The sequence below is a fragment of the Vicugna pacos genome, chromosome 4 (assembly GCF_048564905.1).
Source record: "Vicugna pacos chromosome 4, VicPac4, whole genome shotgun sequence".
Lineage (NCBI taxonomy): Eukaryota > Metazoa > Chordata > Mammalia > Artiodactyla > Camelidae > Vicugna > Vicugna pacos.
In genome coordinates this window covers 3378423-3393716 of record NC_132990.1, presented here as the reverse complement: position 1 = coordinate 3393716, position 15294 = coordinate 3378423, and positions in this window count along the sequence as shown.

Sequence of the window (15294 nt, the reverse complement as noted above, 5' to 3'; positions counted from 1 at the left end):
CAGCCCAGAGAACTGGGGGTGGAGTTCAGAAAAAGCTTCAGGGAATAAATAAGACATTTATTACTTTATATTTATAATATAGAATAACAATTCTATATTATAGAATTATAATATGTTATAATATAGAATATATTTATAAATTTATATACAGAATAAAATAGAATATTTTATTTATATTCTATTTTTAATAATAGACTCTTACACTTGTATCGGAGAGGTGGCAAGACCTTCCCACTTGGAGAGAGATATAAACGTCCTGAAGCAAGAAGCAGCTTGGTTTTCTGGAACTGAAAGCAGCTTTGAGTATCCTATAAAGATTTTTATTTAAAAATCCACATCTCCTACTTTTCCTCCTAGACCCATCTTCTAATCATCCGGTCATTTCTGTAGCTGCAACCGACCTGGGCAAAACTGTGCTCGGAGCACCTGGGGGAGCACTGACCCCTGGAGTCTCTCCAGATGTTCTTTGCACCCCGCTCTGGTGGGGCTGGCCCTGCAGCCTCGTGGGAGCACATGCTCTGTCTTATAAGGACATAATCCCATGTATTTTCTGCCCCAGGCTAAGGGATTCACTGCACAGATTTCTAATAAGTTCTTAGTGTCTTGACATTGAAAGAACTGTCAGTGAAAGTATTGATCAGACTTTTAAATTTTCATTCGTAGAACTAGAGTGTGAGACAGTGCAGTTAGGTTTCCTGTGGATTTTGTCCAAGCTGCAGGGACATCGGTGGGCTCTCACTTTCCTGACGTGAGCTCTGCCTGTATAAATGTGAGGTGAGAAAGCAGCACTTGCTTTGAACTGGGAGGAAGGTGTTAATGCAGACGTGCCACTGAAATAGACAAAAAGGAATGCACGATGTAGTCCCACTTTTATTAAAAATGCTCCTAAAAACGGAGAGTTTATATTAGGTATCTGGTATTCAGAGAAAGGATAGTTTGGTCAAATAGGAACTCACTAAGATTTTTTTCTTGAAATTTAGATTTATTTTATTCCAAGGAAATTTTTGTTTAAAAAAAAAAAAGAAAGAGGCTTAGGCAGGAACACGGGCTGCCCACATCATCATGTCACTTCACATTCATTCCATTTGGCACAAAGGTGTAGTGTTCACATGGAAGGAGGATTTATTCTAAAAGACACTGTAGTTGCATAATTATGAGTTAGGTTAAGAGAGATGGTGGAAAGCAGGGTGGTGTCTACACACCCAAGGGTGTGATTTAATTTAAATCAGGGTAAGCCCAGAGGAAGTCAGGCAGCAGGCTCTGAGCAATCTGAGGCATATTGCCTCTGCTTCCTATTCCCTTTGGGTCAGGAAGCACTTCTGGGGCTGTGATATCTTGGAAACTTCAAACACACTCAGGGGCCAGGCCAAGCTCCCTTCACTCAGGAGGGAGTGAAGCTACCGGACCTGAGCAACGGGGAGCAGTGGGCACTGTGTTCATCAGCAGAACACGTTCTCTGCTTCAAGACATCACATTTAAGAAGGAGGCAAACAGTGTGCTCACTGCAGAGAAGAGGGGTTTTGGATGCCTGCAGCCTGAGGGCTACCTAGGCACTCCTCTTAAGGGATGCGTTCTCTGACCTACAGTTTTAGCCTTCTGTCTTTCTTCCTTAGCTTTTCTCAAAACCTCCTCCCCAGGCTCTCCCGGCAGGGCATCCTAAACTATTTCACTTTCGTTCTGCCTCCCTTCCCTCTACAGTCTCTCTGAGCATCCACTCTCCTGCCTCCAAACCTGAGTGTGCAAATACCATCCTCACTGGCCAGACTGGCTTTTGCTGTCATCCCGGCAGCAACTGGGGTTGGAACTTTCCACCAAGCCTCACGTCACCCACTAGAGGACATGTGGACACAGCCACCTGCCAAACACAGCTTGGGTCCCCGCCTCACTCGCCAGGGCTGGAGGCTGTGTTCTGACGGCCAGGATGGCCAGTGAGCTAGGAAGGAGGACAGGGGACGATTGTCACTATTGTCACTTTGAGCAATAAGTCCTTCAAGTGCTCTTAGCCCCAGTTTCCTTATCCATGAAGTGGAGATGAAATGGCAATACAGAGGAAGGCACTTCACACACTACCGTTCATTCCCTGATTGTTTGTCTGCCAACATGACACACACTTGCCCTCCAGGAGCTCACAGTCTATTGTCTCATCCCTGATAAGAGACTGCAAGTGTCAATGGAGGCGGGAGGGTGCAGCTCAGGGGTAGAGTGTGTGCCTAGCGTGCACCAGTCCTGGGTTCAGTCTCCAGTACTTCCACTGAAATACATACATACAGAAATAAATAAATAAATAAATGCCTAATTACCTCTCCCCAAAATAAAAAACATTAAAATAGAAACAATTTTAAAATGTTAACCGAATTTGAACCATCACCTATATAAATTCTCATTGTCTTTATACATGATATTAAATGCTTTGCCCCTTCTTGATTCAGACCATATTTCAGGTTTATTTATCTCCGTTGCTGGGTTGTCAGAACTGGAAAGCCTTAGATCTCAGGGATAAGATGCTTCCTTTCTTGTCCAAGGTCGAGGGTTGGACTGTAAACAGAGAACCCCTTAGCAAAAAAGTCTTGGTGATAAGTTCCATCCTTACATCATTTAGGATATTGTATTTGGGGATCCTTGAGGTCAGACTGTATAACCACAGTCACTGAGCCATGCCCGGTATGTTTAAGAAGTAATTGTCGTAAGAAGCTGACAGTGTCCACTCTGCTAAAGATGGGACTCAGTTCTCCCATGTTACTTTGTAACATAAACCTAACTGTTGTTTTGCTGGAAACTTGAACTTCAGCACTGAGGGTCACGGCAATCTGTAAGAGCTTCTGCAAGAGGAAATGCAGTTTGTTTTAGACAAGCTATGCCGCCCTCCCGGCGCCCCTCCCCGCTTTGTACTTTCTGCATCCGGTGCCTCGCCTACTGTGCTCATGGTGGTAGCTGCTGCCCTCCCCTTTGTACCCTCAAGAAACAGAATTGACAGTAATTTTAAAATAGCATTTTTAGGAAAATATCAAAATGAGGCAGGAAACAGAAAATTGAAGGCGTCCGCTTTTCCCCAGGGGCGCTGGTGGAACCAGCACCTCCACCTGGTTCAGGCAGAGAAAATCATCAACTGTGTATGTGGTCCCGCCCCTGCAGGGGCTCCGATGAAAGTGAAAAGGCACTCCTCTCCCCAGCTGTCCTCTGGGTGGGGTCGGGAAGAAGGCAAAGCCACTCTGATCTCCTGTGGGACAACTCGGTGGTGATTTTTATAGCCCCAGAAGTAAGAAGTGCTGAGGAACGTCCGGATGCCTAAACCCATCGGGTACCAGCAACCTCCTGAGTCACTTTTAAAGATCTTTGAGATTAAGATCTGTTTTCTTTACTGAGGAAACTTTAAGACTCAGCTGTCTCCATTATGTTCTTGTGAAACTGATTTTTTTTTTTAAATAAACCTAAGTCTAGGTCTTTATACTTATTCCTTTTAAATTTCAACCTGCTACTTTCATCCCGTGGTATAGGCAGACTAGAGGGGAGCAGACTTCTCAGATGGGTACATGTGTGTGCTTTTAATGTCTTTTTAGTCCCCTCTGGTCCTGAAATTCTCTAAGAACACAGGATAATTTCTTTTTCTTGACACCTAGATAGCTGTATTTTCCTCCACCCACAATGGTTCAAAACTCAGAAGCAGCAAGTTTAAATAACTAATGTGTCCCTAAGTTCACATAAATGACTCATTAATAAACACTTAGGAATAGTATGTGATTCCCAGCCTTTAAAAATATATATCAGAGTGAAGTAAGCCAGAAAGAAAAATACCACATGATATCATCTACTCATATGTAGAATCTAAAAAAAAAAACAGAAAAAAAAAGAAGACACTAATGAACTCATCTACAAAACAGAAACACACTTGCAGACATAGTAAACAATCTTATGGTTTCCCGGTGGGAAAGGGTGGGAAGGGATAAATTTGGGAGTTTGAGATTTGCAAAGGTTAACCACACTATATATAAAAATAGATTAAAAAAACCAAATTTCTTCTTTATAGCATAGGGAACTATATTCGATATCTTGTAATAACCTTTAATGAAAAAGAATATGAAAATTAATATATGTATGTATATATACATATATGCATGACTAGGACAAAATTGACACATTGTAACTGACTATACTGCAATAAAAATTTATTTTTAAAGATGAAAAAATATATATATCGGTTTTACTGTATTTATCTTTTTGTTTCCCCAGTGTTGATAAAAGCATAGATACAGAGAAATATTTCTCCTCTCGAAGGTAAGCAATAGGGTAAAATGAACTGATATTAAACCCTGGGGTGACAGAAAGGAGTGGATGTGAGTTCAGGTATGAAGTGAGTTCATGCCTCCACTAAGGGGCCAGGGAAAACATGCTACCATGCCTTTACCTACTGGCTGGTGGGCTGCTAGCCTGTGATCTCTGGGATTTTTTTTTTTTATTGAGGTATGGTCAGTTTATAATGTATGTCAATGTCTGGTGTACAGCACAATGTTTCAGTCATACACGAATATACATATATTCATTTTCTTATTCTTTTTCACCATAAGCTACTATAAGATACTGAATATATTTCCCTGTGCTATATCTGACTTATTTTTATGCTCTTTATTGAGTATTTACTGAACACCTTCATTCTTCAAAATACTTTATATCTTGCATTCATTTCTCACAACCCTATTCTTACCCACATTTGGCAGAGGAGGTGCAAGCCGTTGCCCATGGTGATGGAGCTGGGATGCAAACCCACCCCGTCTCCTAAGCCTGTACTCACACGCTCATACACTACCCGGCCAGCCCATCAGAAAGGTGGCAGCTCGTGGGAAGAGAATGTAAGAAGCACACACCGTGGTTAAATCCCTTCTGAGTGATACGTAAATCATTCATTCTTCATCAAGGCAGAAGTACATAGACTTTTTGCCAGGATTATTTTACGCTTATTGCACTAAGACAAACTTCCCTTCTCTCCAATACCTCTGTGAGAGGTGCCCGCTAGTATCAGTTTTCTGTGCATCGTGATAAGAACTAAAACACACACACACACAAACCAGGAGCACCTTCCCCCCATCTCACACAAATGCTAGTCCCGTCACCTGGAAATCCTGCCTCTACAGGGGTCAGGGAACACAGCCATCATTACTTCACGTCCTCTCGTGTGGTCTGTCTCATCCACAGTGAACACATCTTTAGGAATAATGCTTCTAGCATCACTTGCTAAGATGACTACAACCGACAGTGGGCCTGAGACGTGTTGATGGGTTTTCCTCCCACCCGGCCTTTGGGCCCCCCTAGGCAGAGAATAAAATGAGTTTCCTTCGCCTCTCCTCCTTTGCAGGTGGAAGATGGAGCATTATGTGAAAACAGTCCTCCTCAGTTTAGCACTTTTTCAGGAAACATTTTCTCCTTAACCTCTCCTCCATAATTCAGACAGGCTATTTGAGTTTAAGTCTTGAGTCACTCTCCATAGTTCTCTCTCCAGTTAATATCCTTCAACTCTACCTCCGATTTCGCCCATAGTAGGATATGTGGGTCTTAAGAAAAGCTGCAGGTGGAATGAAAGACTGCCTAGGGCAGTACAAGTGAGTTCTGAGATAGTTGCAAATTTTAAGTGAGGACTAATAAGAAAAAAAGGCTTGTACTGAATGTGTCCATAGTAACTCCGTCCTGTTGTTTCCTCTGAGGTTTATCTGAATTAATTGGAATGACACTAAGTCATGAAGGAGGGACACCAATAATTACTAGACAAGTAACTGACAATTGAGTAAAGAAGTGACCTTGAGTCCACATGACCTTGGGAAACTTCTATAACCTTTCTAAAGCTTAAGTTTCTCAATTAAAAAAAAATAGATTAAGAGGGGGAGGGTATAGTTCAAGTGGTAGAGTGTGTGTTTAGCATGCATGAGGTCCTGGGTTCAATCCCCAGTACCTCCATTAAAAAAATTAAACAAATAAACTTAATTATCTAGCCCCACAAAAAAAAATTAAAAAAAGAATTTAAAGAAATGGCATCTTAGCAACTGGTGCTAGAAACATTATTCCTAAAAAAAAAAAATTCCTCTGAGAATTAAATGAGATTAACATCTAAAACGCTTAACGTAATGTTGTGGAGACACACTCATCATTCTCACCTACGTTCAGATTAACAGCCTGCGTCAAGTACAACGCTAAATATTATCTCATTCAGTCCTCAGTATATTGTAGGTTTTATTATTTCTGTATTTGTGAACGAGAAAGTGAGTCTGAGAGCTTAAGTGACTTACCCCCAGCCCCACAGCTAACAAGAAGGAAAGCCAGGATTTGGCCTCTTGGTTACCAGGTTTTGAGCCCTACATGGTCTAATGGGAAAACACCTGGAGTTCTCCGTGGGCCGTGTAGCTATGCCTTAGATTCCAGTAGAAACATACACTGGGCACATGCAGTGTTATAATAAAACACTACAAACCAAAAGCAAACAGAGTTTAGCCACCTCCACGTCCTGGGTCACCGCTAACCACTGTAGGTTTATATTGGTCACATCTGAGCTGTTCCATTTGACGCCCAGTCACCTAACTGGGGACCGGGAGGTCACAAAGCCCATCCTGTCATGCACAGAGAAGCCTCTGGGTCTGCATTCGCCCAACACCACTGAAGCACAGAGAGCCTCTGTGCCTGGCTGAGTTGGGACCAAGAGCCAGCTCTCCATAACCTTGTCCCATGAACTAGACTCTAATTACTGTGGACAAGGACCTTGCTTAATCAGGCATCCTTCACCCAGTGCCTTGTAAACTTGCTTGTCCAACGGACAAAACACTTATGATTCCCTCAGGCTGACATCACTCATCTGGTCAAAATTGTCCAAAGGATTTTGAGCTAAAAGTGATAACTTCTCCAGCAAATGTTATGTTCCACCCCCATTAAAAGCTTTAACAGTAAACGTTAAGATGGTTAAAATACAAAATTTGGATAAAATGTTGTTTCTCCTCTCCCCACCCCCAAATTCCAGCACAGTGGCTATTTGACTGTCACTAATCAATATGATTTTTTGTTCTCAACAGGAAATGAGCTGTGTGTCTTTTTTTTAAAAGAGTGGGCTCCAGCCAGGGTCCGATTTCCCAAATAGTTGTGTTTCCAGAAATATCTTTTTCTTCTTTTAGAAAATGGAATATCTGGAACAAACCTCCTTAATCACCTAGGACAGTTTTAAAATCTGTTTCCTTTTGTTGTGATGGCCCCTATGTTTGGGGATCCATGTGAAAATTACTGCACGCCATAATTCATTCAATCTTTCTCATCAGTAAATCCCCCAAATAATTTGATCGAGTTATGAACTTTTACATTATTAGCAAATATGCTCCTTTAAGAGTACATTTAAAAAAATGTAAATGGAGTACAGGTACCTAGCAGAACATTTCAAGTACTGAAGGATATAAAATTACAAGTCTTTCTTCTCTTTTCTTGCGACCACCTGATACACTTCCCAAAGATGTCCATTGTTAATGACGTCTTATTTATATCTCTAACTGGGGGGGAGGTCATTAAATCTATTTATTTATTTATCATTAGTTTTTCTTTTTCTTTCTTTCTTTTTAAATGGAGGTACTGGGGATTGAACCCAGGACCTCGTGCATGCTAAGCATGCACTCAATCGCTTGAGCTGTACCCTCCCCACCATATCTCCATTTTAATAAAACCACATGTGTATGTGTTTTTTGCAAGAAGAACCATACTACATAAGACTGTTCTGCGTTTTTCTTTTTTTTTTATCAGTCCATATTGTTTTTCATGGTTGCCATTGTTTATGGATATGCTGAAATTTATTTAAACAATCTTATATTGACGGACATTTAAATTAATCCCTATTTGGCTCTATTCCCCCCCAAAATTGCAGAGTGAATCATACATTTTGTTCACATATATGTCTGGAGCTGAAACGCTTAGGAATATGTCAAAATGTTGAATATATAACCCCATGTTGCCTTCTGCAGTTACAGGAGTGCTGGAATGTTTATAGACTGAGAAAACCCTCTTCTGTAAAAATGCTTCCAGTCTCCACTAGGGAAGCAAATACCAGACTATTAGTGTATTCAGCTCTTAATGAAAAGACACAGCGTGGCTTCTGGTCTTGTACTGAGGAGAACACACCTGAATGTGTCACCCCCAGACGGACCCTGGAAAGTAGTCGGCACTCAAAAAAATATTTGTTGAATTAATGGATAAACAAATCACACAGTGCCGATGTAGAGTTAGTATGTATTTTAACCCAACTGTGTTCAAACATAAAAAGAACTCATCATTTAAACAGACGTAAATTTTACCAAGTTTTATTGCATTCTTGTGCTAACAGAAAACATACATAGTTTAGAGTGAGTAAAAAGAAATGTTCAAAGTGCGCACAGTAGATAGCCATTTTAAATGGCCAATTATTAATTTCTATTTCTCCTATTTTCTGTCTTCTTTGGATGATATTTGGCGTATAGTTATTTAAACCATATTGCTATTAACATATAGTTATTTCCTAAATACAGGTTTAAATGCTTTTTATTTTATGAGTTCCTTTCCCTTTGTTTACAAAGTTTCTTTTTAGATTTTGGCAAAGGTATTTCCCTTCAGTCTGCTTGTCTGTGGAGTGAGGTGTTGGGTTTAGAGGTTCACTGAGGCTCCTTCTGGCTCTAATAATCGGTGAAGTCCATTAGTATCAAGTTCAAGGGAATAATCTGTACCTTTGGCATCACAGGAGCCTTGTATTTCAGTCCATGTCTTCCAAGTGAGGATGTCTGGTTGCCTTACACGGATGAGCAGGGCAAATGTCAGTAACTAGACCAAAGGGGGCTTTAGCAAAAGGGGACCGTGCTTTCATAAAGGAGCCTGTTCTATATCTCTGCATCCCCGCAGCAAAAGTATTTTTTTCCACTAAAGTTTATTTTTATTTATTTATTTATTTTTATTGAAGCACCATCAGTTACAATGTGTCAGTTTCTGGTGTACAGCACAGTGTCCCAGTCATGCATGTACATACAAATACTCGTTTTAATATTTTTTTTCATTAAAAGTTATTACAAGGTATTGAATACAGTTCTCTGTGCTATACAGAAAAAATTTGTTTTTTTTTACCTGTTTTTATATATGATGGTTATCATTTGCAAATCTCAAACTCCCAAATTTATCCCTTCCCACCCCCTTTCTCCTGGTAACCATAAGATTGTTTACTATATCTGCATTTACTAAAGTTTATATCTATTAACATAATTAGTTTTATTTGCAGCAACTCGTTACCAGTTTGGAAAAGTCATATTTCCAATGGCAATTAGTAAATTTACTTTACTAATTAACTTACACTGAAAGGGTAGCACAGCTCCCTTTAAATAAATATCAGTTTAGTCAATAACATTCACTGAACCTTGATTTTGTGTGAGGCTCAAGCACTTATGTCATCTAACAAGGGGCTAGATAACAGTCAATTGTATAAACTAAAGCAAAATAAAATTCTACAGTTTAGTTTCCCAAGTCCCAGGTTATTCAGCCAAGTAAAAAACTCAAAGATTAATTCTCTTGACCTTCAGTTTTCTCAGAAGCCTCCCTGATTCTGGCACCCTTAATAAATGTTTCCTTGGGATTAAGTTAGCCATTAATCAACATGAGGTATGTTCTCTATTTTATTTAATTTTAAGAGTGACTTGCTCAGTGAGATCAAAAACTGATTTCTGTTTTTTCGTACTCTTTAACTTGAAATTCATGCATAATTGACACATAGAAGTCAGGGGTGGAAAAGCGCCATTGGCCTGTTAAATCTATTCCCAAACTGGTGCAGGGTAGGGTGTTCAAAGTGAGGGGAAAAAACGAGTCCAAGTGGCCAAAAAGACACGTAGACAAGGAGTGGGTCTCAACTGCCAGCCCCAGATGGGAGCTGTCCCCACACCTGACAACACAGGCTGAACACACTGTACCTTAAAGACGGATTTGCAGGTGAACTGATCTCCTGCTGGGGTGCAAAGGCAGGCAAGGCTCACAGTCCCACTCCTGGCTCCGCAGTGCTGATTTGTGAAGACGGCAGGTGCTGTCTTGAAATCTCATTGCTAACAGCCCTTTATATACGGAGTAGAGGAGTTAACAGAAATCCCTCAGCCTTTCAAGGTCATTTGAACCAAATTAGTAGCAGAATCAGACATCTTTCCAGGGACATTGTAGCCTTCGCTTGTGGTGAGAGATGGCTCTAAACAAATCCCATCTCTCTCTGCCCTACCCACCCCAGGGCAGGGGAGCTTCTGTTTTGGCAGATCCCACAAGTGCCATGACTTGGCCTGAACCAAAAGGAATGATTTAGAACATGTATTGGATTATCCATGTGCCTTGTTCCTCTGAGACTTGTGAAAAGCCATCCTCTGCCCCTTGGTGTGCAAACGAGACTGGAACGGGCAGGCTGGTCACTATCGGGTGTCACGTTACAGGAAGACTTAGAGAGGCATCTTGTTCTTTGCGGCCATTAATCCTTGAGTGGAATCTGGTGATGACATATCACGGTCTGCTTAGTTCTCTACCAGTTGAAGCAGGAATTGACCCCTGGTGAGTGTTTTCCAATAAAATGCATCCAAGTGAGATGACTTCTCATTTTAGAGTGGCTCTTATCCCATTTTGGAGGAGCACATTTTGTCCTTAGGAGAAACATTTAGAATACTCACTCATCTGATAACAAAAATAGCTCTACTTTTCATCAAATCCTTCTACTACGTTACTAACTGCACACCCATTACTTGATTCAGTGGGTTAAATTCTTTAACTTACATGTGACAACCTTGTCTTATATTGATGTTCAAATTTTATCTTGTTGAAGTGGTAATATTTATATTGTGTTCGTGAAAGTACTTTAATAAACTCATTTACTTTAAACTGGATTTCTACTTTAACAGAGCCAAATTTTATGATGAAATTTTATTTTCATTAGAAGAGAGAGGAGCGAATTCTGAAACCATTTTGTAGGGTACCAGTTGTACCAAAGCAACAATTTAAAGGGAAAAAAAAACTCAATAAAAAATGTTTCCAAGGAGTACATTGAAATCACAGAAGGGGTTCTCTTGTTTAAGGAAATACAGTGAAACTGAATAACTAGCAGATGACAGCTCTTTCTTTCTCTCCTACTCCCTCCTGGTGAAATAAAAAAATTCATATTTTGTGGCAAGATGAGAAAAATTTAAGCATAAAATTTTGTGTTGCTGAGTTAGGACTCCTTCCTCCCTTTTTGTGTGTTTGTGCATGTGTATTGACCAGACCTCCTTAGGAGACAACATTCCTTCTTAACATTGTCAGGGGCCATGATGACCCATGACCCACTACTCGCTTTGTACGTACAGATCTGGATGGTGTAAACCACCTATAATACGTTATTTAATGTACAGTCGTCTGTCTCAAGAACTTACATGACAGCGCTTTGACCTCGATTGGGTAGGATAGTTCTCAGAGTTTTCTGAGACTGTTCCCAGGTTATAACCCTCAGTTTGGCTCACAAAAAATTTTCCGTTTCTTTCTTAGTCAACTGATTAAATTTTTTGATTTTTTTAAACATTTTTTATTGACTTATAATCATTTTACAATATTGTGTCAAATTCCAGTGTACAGCACAATTTTTCAGTTATACATGAACATACATATATTTATTGTCACATTTTTTTCTCTGTGAGCTACCTGATTAATTTCTTCTTCAGGATGCACGGTGTAGCTAACAGGATATCAGAGATACCCACCAGAGGACACCTGGAGTCTACCCAGAACTGGGGTTTGGTACCAAGCATGGGCCCACTGAGGCCCGCTGGCTTCTCAGCACGCCTCAGGTGTTCTGGTGTCTTTTCCTAACATCAGATTTCATTGTTTGAGTGATGATCCTGAAGATTTTATTCACGCTTTTCTTACTTGAGACTTGGAGTCTTAAGGGGGCACTTCAGGGGCACATTTCCTAGGCAGGGACCTAGGGGAATCTGGACAGGAGGCCCAAGGAAACAGAGGTGGCTGGGTTTTTGTTAAATTGGGCTTAAATTGAAGAATAAAACAAGTTGATATATGATCTGAACAAAACTTTGCTAGTTAAATGAGGGACTGAATTACTCAGCTCCAAGGGAGACCTACGACAACCATTAAGTGTAAACTGTGTGACAGAGGCTGGTCGCCAAGTGCCCCAAGCACCCGCCGTGGTTTTAGACTGTTGGAGGGAGAGACCAAGACATGTAGAAGAGTCATACTGACCCAAGGGTAATTCCCTGCGTATCGAGACTCAGAGGCGGGTCACATTTGACTCACCGCACTGTCCTCAGAAAAATCTTCAGACCATATCTCATAGCTGAATTAGGCTACCAAATTAATAAGCGGAAATTGTGCCTCAAAGGCCGAACAGCTCCCATGCAGTCAGCCACGTATGAGAATACCAGTTGGGTTTGCATATGCTTCCAAGTATTTAATTGAGAATTAAAAGAAATTCCACCCTGAAATGGCCAAGATGGGTTCCTTTTTATTTGGCATTCCAAACTGATTTTTCTGAGAAAGTTAAACCTGGCAGCCTCCTGGATCTTTACCTGTAAGGTCTACTGAAAACAACACTGGTAAGAGTTTTTCTTTTTGTCTGAAATTAGATTAGCAGGAAAGAAATTTTGTAGGGTTAGCTCCTTGGATCCTTTGAATTGGTAAGTCTTCTAAACTATTAAAATTTGAGAGCTCTCATCTTAAATTATTATATCTACTTTCATTGTACGCAGAAGACCCAAAAGGCTTCAAAATTCCAAAATAGTCTCATTGAAGGATTTGTTGTAAAAGGATGATTAAAGACTAATGATGTAAAAGGTACCTAAATCTAACTGCTGCTCCTCTCGAACCTTTATCTGAGCAGTGATTCTAGGAATCCTCTATCTGAATTTCCTTTCCACTCTGAAGACACTATTAATTAAATGGTTACCTTTAGAAACAGGACCGCATGAGGCCATTGGCAAGCCTCTTCAGATCAAAGGCTGAACTGAGGGTCATAGCTAAGCATTTCTTAAACCCAGGGAAGGGCCCCAAAGTGTTTGTAAATGGATTTCCAAAATGAGAGGCCACCAGACTGACTACTGACCAGAGCTAACATTTGGAGCGTAATAGGAATTTATTATTATTATTATTTTTTTTGAGGAGGCCCTCTTCTCTGAGCTAAATGAAGAAAAGTAAAACATTCCAACACAGGTGAATAAGCATGTCAGTCTTCCGATGTCACTGCGGTGGCCAGACAATTCTTTGAGAAATGGAAACCAACTGTCCTTCTTTTACAAATCTAGTCTTTATAAGGACCAGACGTTATGACTCCAGAAATAAGCCCAAACCCACCAATCCTTTTACCATTTCCCAAACTTCCTCTATTTATCTTAAGAGGCTGGTAAGTATTGGGAAAAAAATTTTAGCCATAAGGGAACAAAGTCCTTCTAGGAGGAACTGGCCTTTCTCCTCCTGCGCTTTTGAGATGACAATGTCCTGCCTAGTCTTCTCCAGCAACTCTCATCTTGGCCATCCTTTAACATACAAATTTCAGGGAGGCAAAACAACAGGAGAATAGGTGGCTTGGAACATGAATTATCAAGGACAAATAGAAATCTTTAGTGTCTTCTCCATAAATATTAGTAAAAAGGATTTAGCCATCTAAACAGGTGACCTCAATTTGTTGCATCTGCCAGAAACCCAGTTTGAATCCAACCTCCTTTGTAACTGATTCATGGCTGAAATTTTGGAATGGGAACTATGGAATGTCTGCTTGTGTCTTCTTGTATGTTTATGTATATATGTGTGTGTTGTAGATGTGTGGTAATCCCAAAGTTAATTTGTAAAAAGCTCTATTTAATTGGCTTAAAGGAAATTAAGCACTGATATAAATACTTACAAATATAAAAGAAATTGTCTAGAATGAATTTTGAGTTCACATGACCTGGGAAATATTCAGCATTGAATTAATATCTGGTATTAAAGAGATTATCTTGTTGGCTTAATTAATACAGACATCTTTAGAGTCATGAGAATTAAGTATAATACATTTATTGTAACTAGGTTTACCAGAAATCAAATAAGATCTTATTTTTCCTGTTACAAAGTTTGTCAGCTATAAAAATAGATTGATATGATGAAACTTTTAAGTAAATAAAATAGAGGTCAATGAGACAAGAACTTTTAGGTAAATGCTTTAGGAATCCAGCTTTGTGTAGCCATAGCATTTTGTCCCTTATTTTCTTTTCCATTCAGAAGCAAACAGCTTTAGGACAAAATCTGCTTTCTTTTCCCTTAACAAAATGCAATTCCATTCCTCATACCTTCTTTTACAGAAAACACACATCTTACTTTCTGGCACCCTGCCATGTCCCCCTTATTTATTTAGTAGCTTTAATGTTGCTTTCCTTCCTAGGTACAGCAGGAAAATTATACTTAACACTGAGGACTCTAGATGTCTGTATCAATCAAACCAACAAGCTTAAGCTAGCTTCAACACCAGATTCTGATTCAGTGCTGAATATTTTCTAGATCACATGAACCTGAAATTCACTCTGGCCAGTTACATTTATATTTCTAAGTATTTACATAAGCGCTTAATTTCCTTTAGCCAATTAAATAGTGCTCTTTTACAAATTAATTTTGTCAATGCCACATATCTACAACACACATATAGATCCACAAACACAGAGATCTCATAGTTCCCATTCCAAAATTTTAACTATGAATCAGGTACAACAATTTAAAATGCATCAGCTACAAAAGAGGTTGGATTCAAATTGGGTTTCTGGCAGATGGAACAAATCAGTCACATGTCTAGATGACTAAGACACAAGATTTATATTTGTCCTTAACAAGTCAAGTTCAATTACTTACCCCCTTTCTCAAAATTTGTTATTTTAAAAAGATGGTGAGATAGGGGTTTCTCGAAAAGATCAGGTAGAACACATGCATCTCAAAGGCTTAAGGAGAAAAGCAAGTTACTCCTAGGATGACTTTGTTTCCTTGAAGCCAGAAAAAGCTTTTTCAATACACACAAGTTGCTTAAGATAAATAGGGGCAGTTTGGGGAGTGGTAAAATGATTGGTGGGCTTTGGATTATTTCTGGAGCCACACCTCTGGTCCTGTAAAGGCTAGATTTGAAATACTTCTGAGGATCCTTCCTGGATTTGAGAAATTCTCTAATTATGGACCTCAGTTCAGCCTTTGATACGAGGCTTGCCTGCAGCCTCAGGTGGTTTCATTTCTGAAGGTAGCCTGACGAAGCAGCTCTGCGAGGGACCTCAGTGTCCCAGACATTGGGTTCACTTGAGAAAC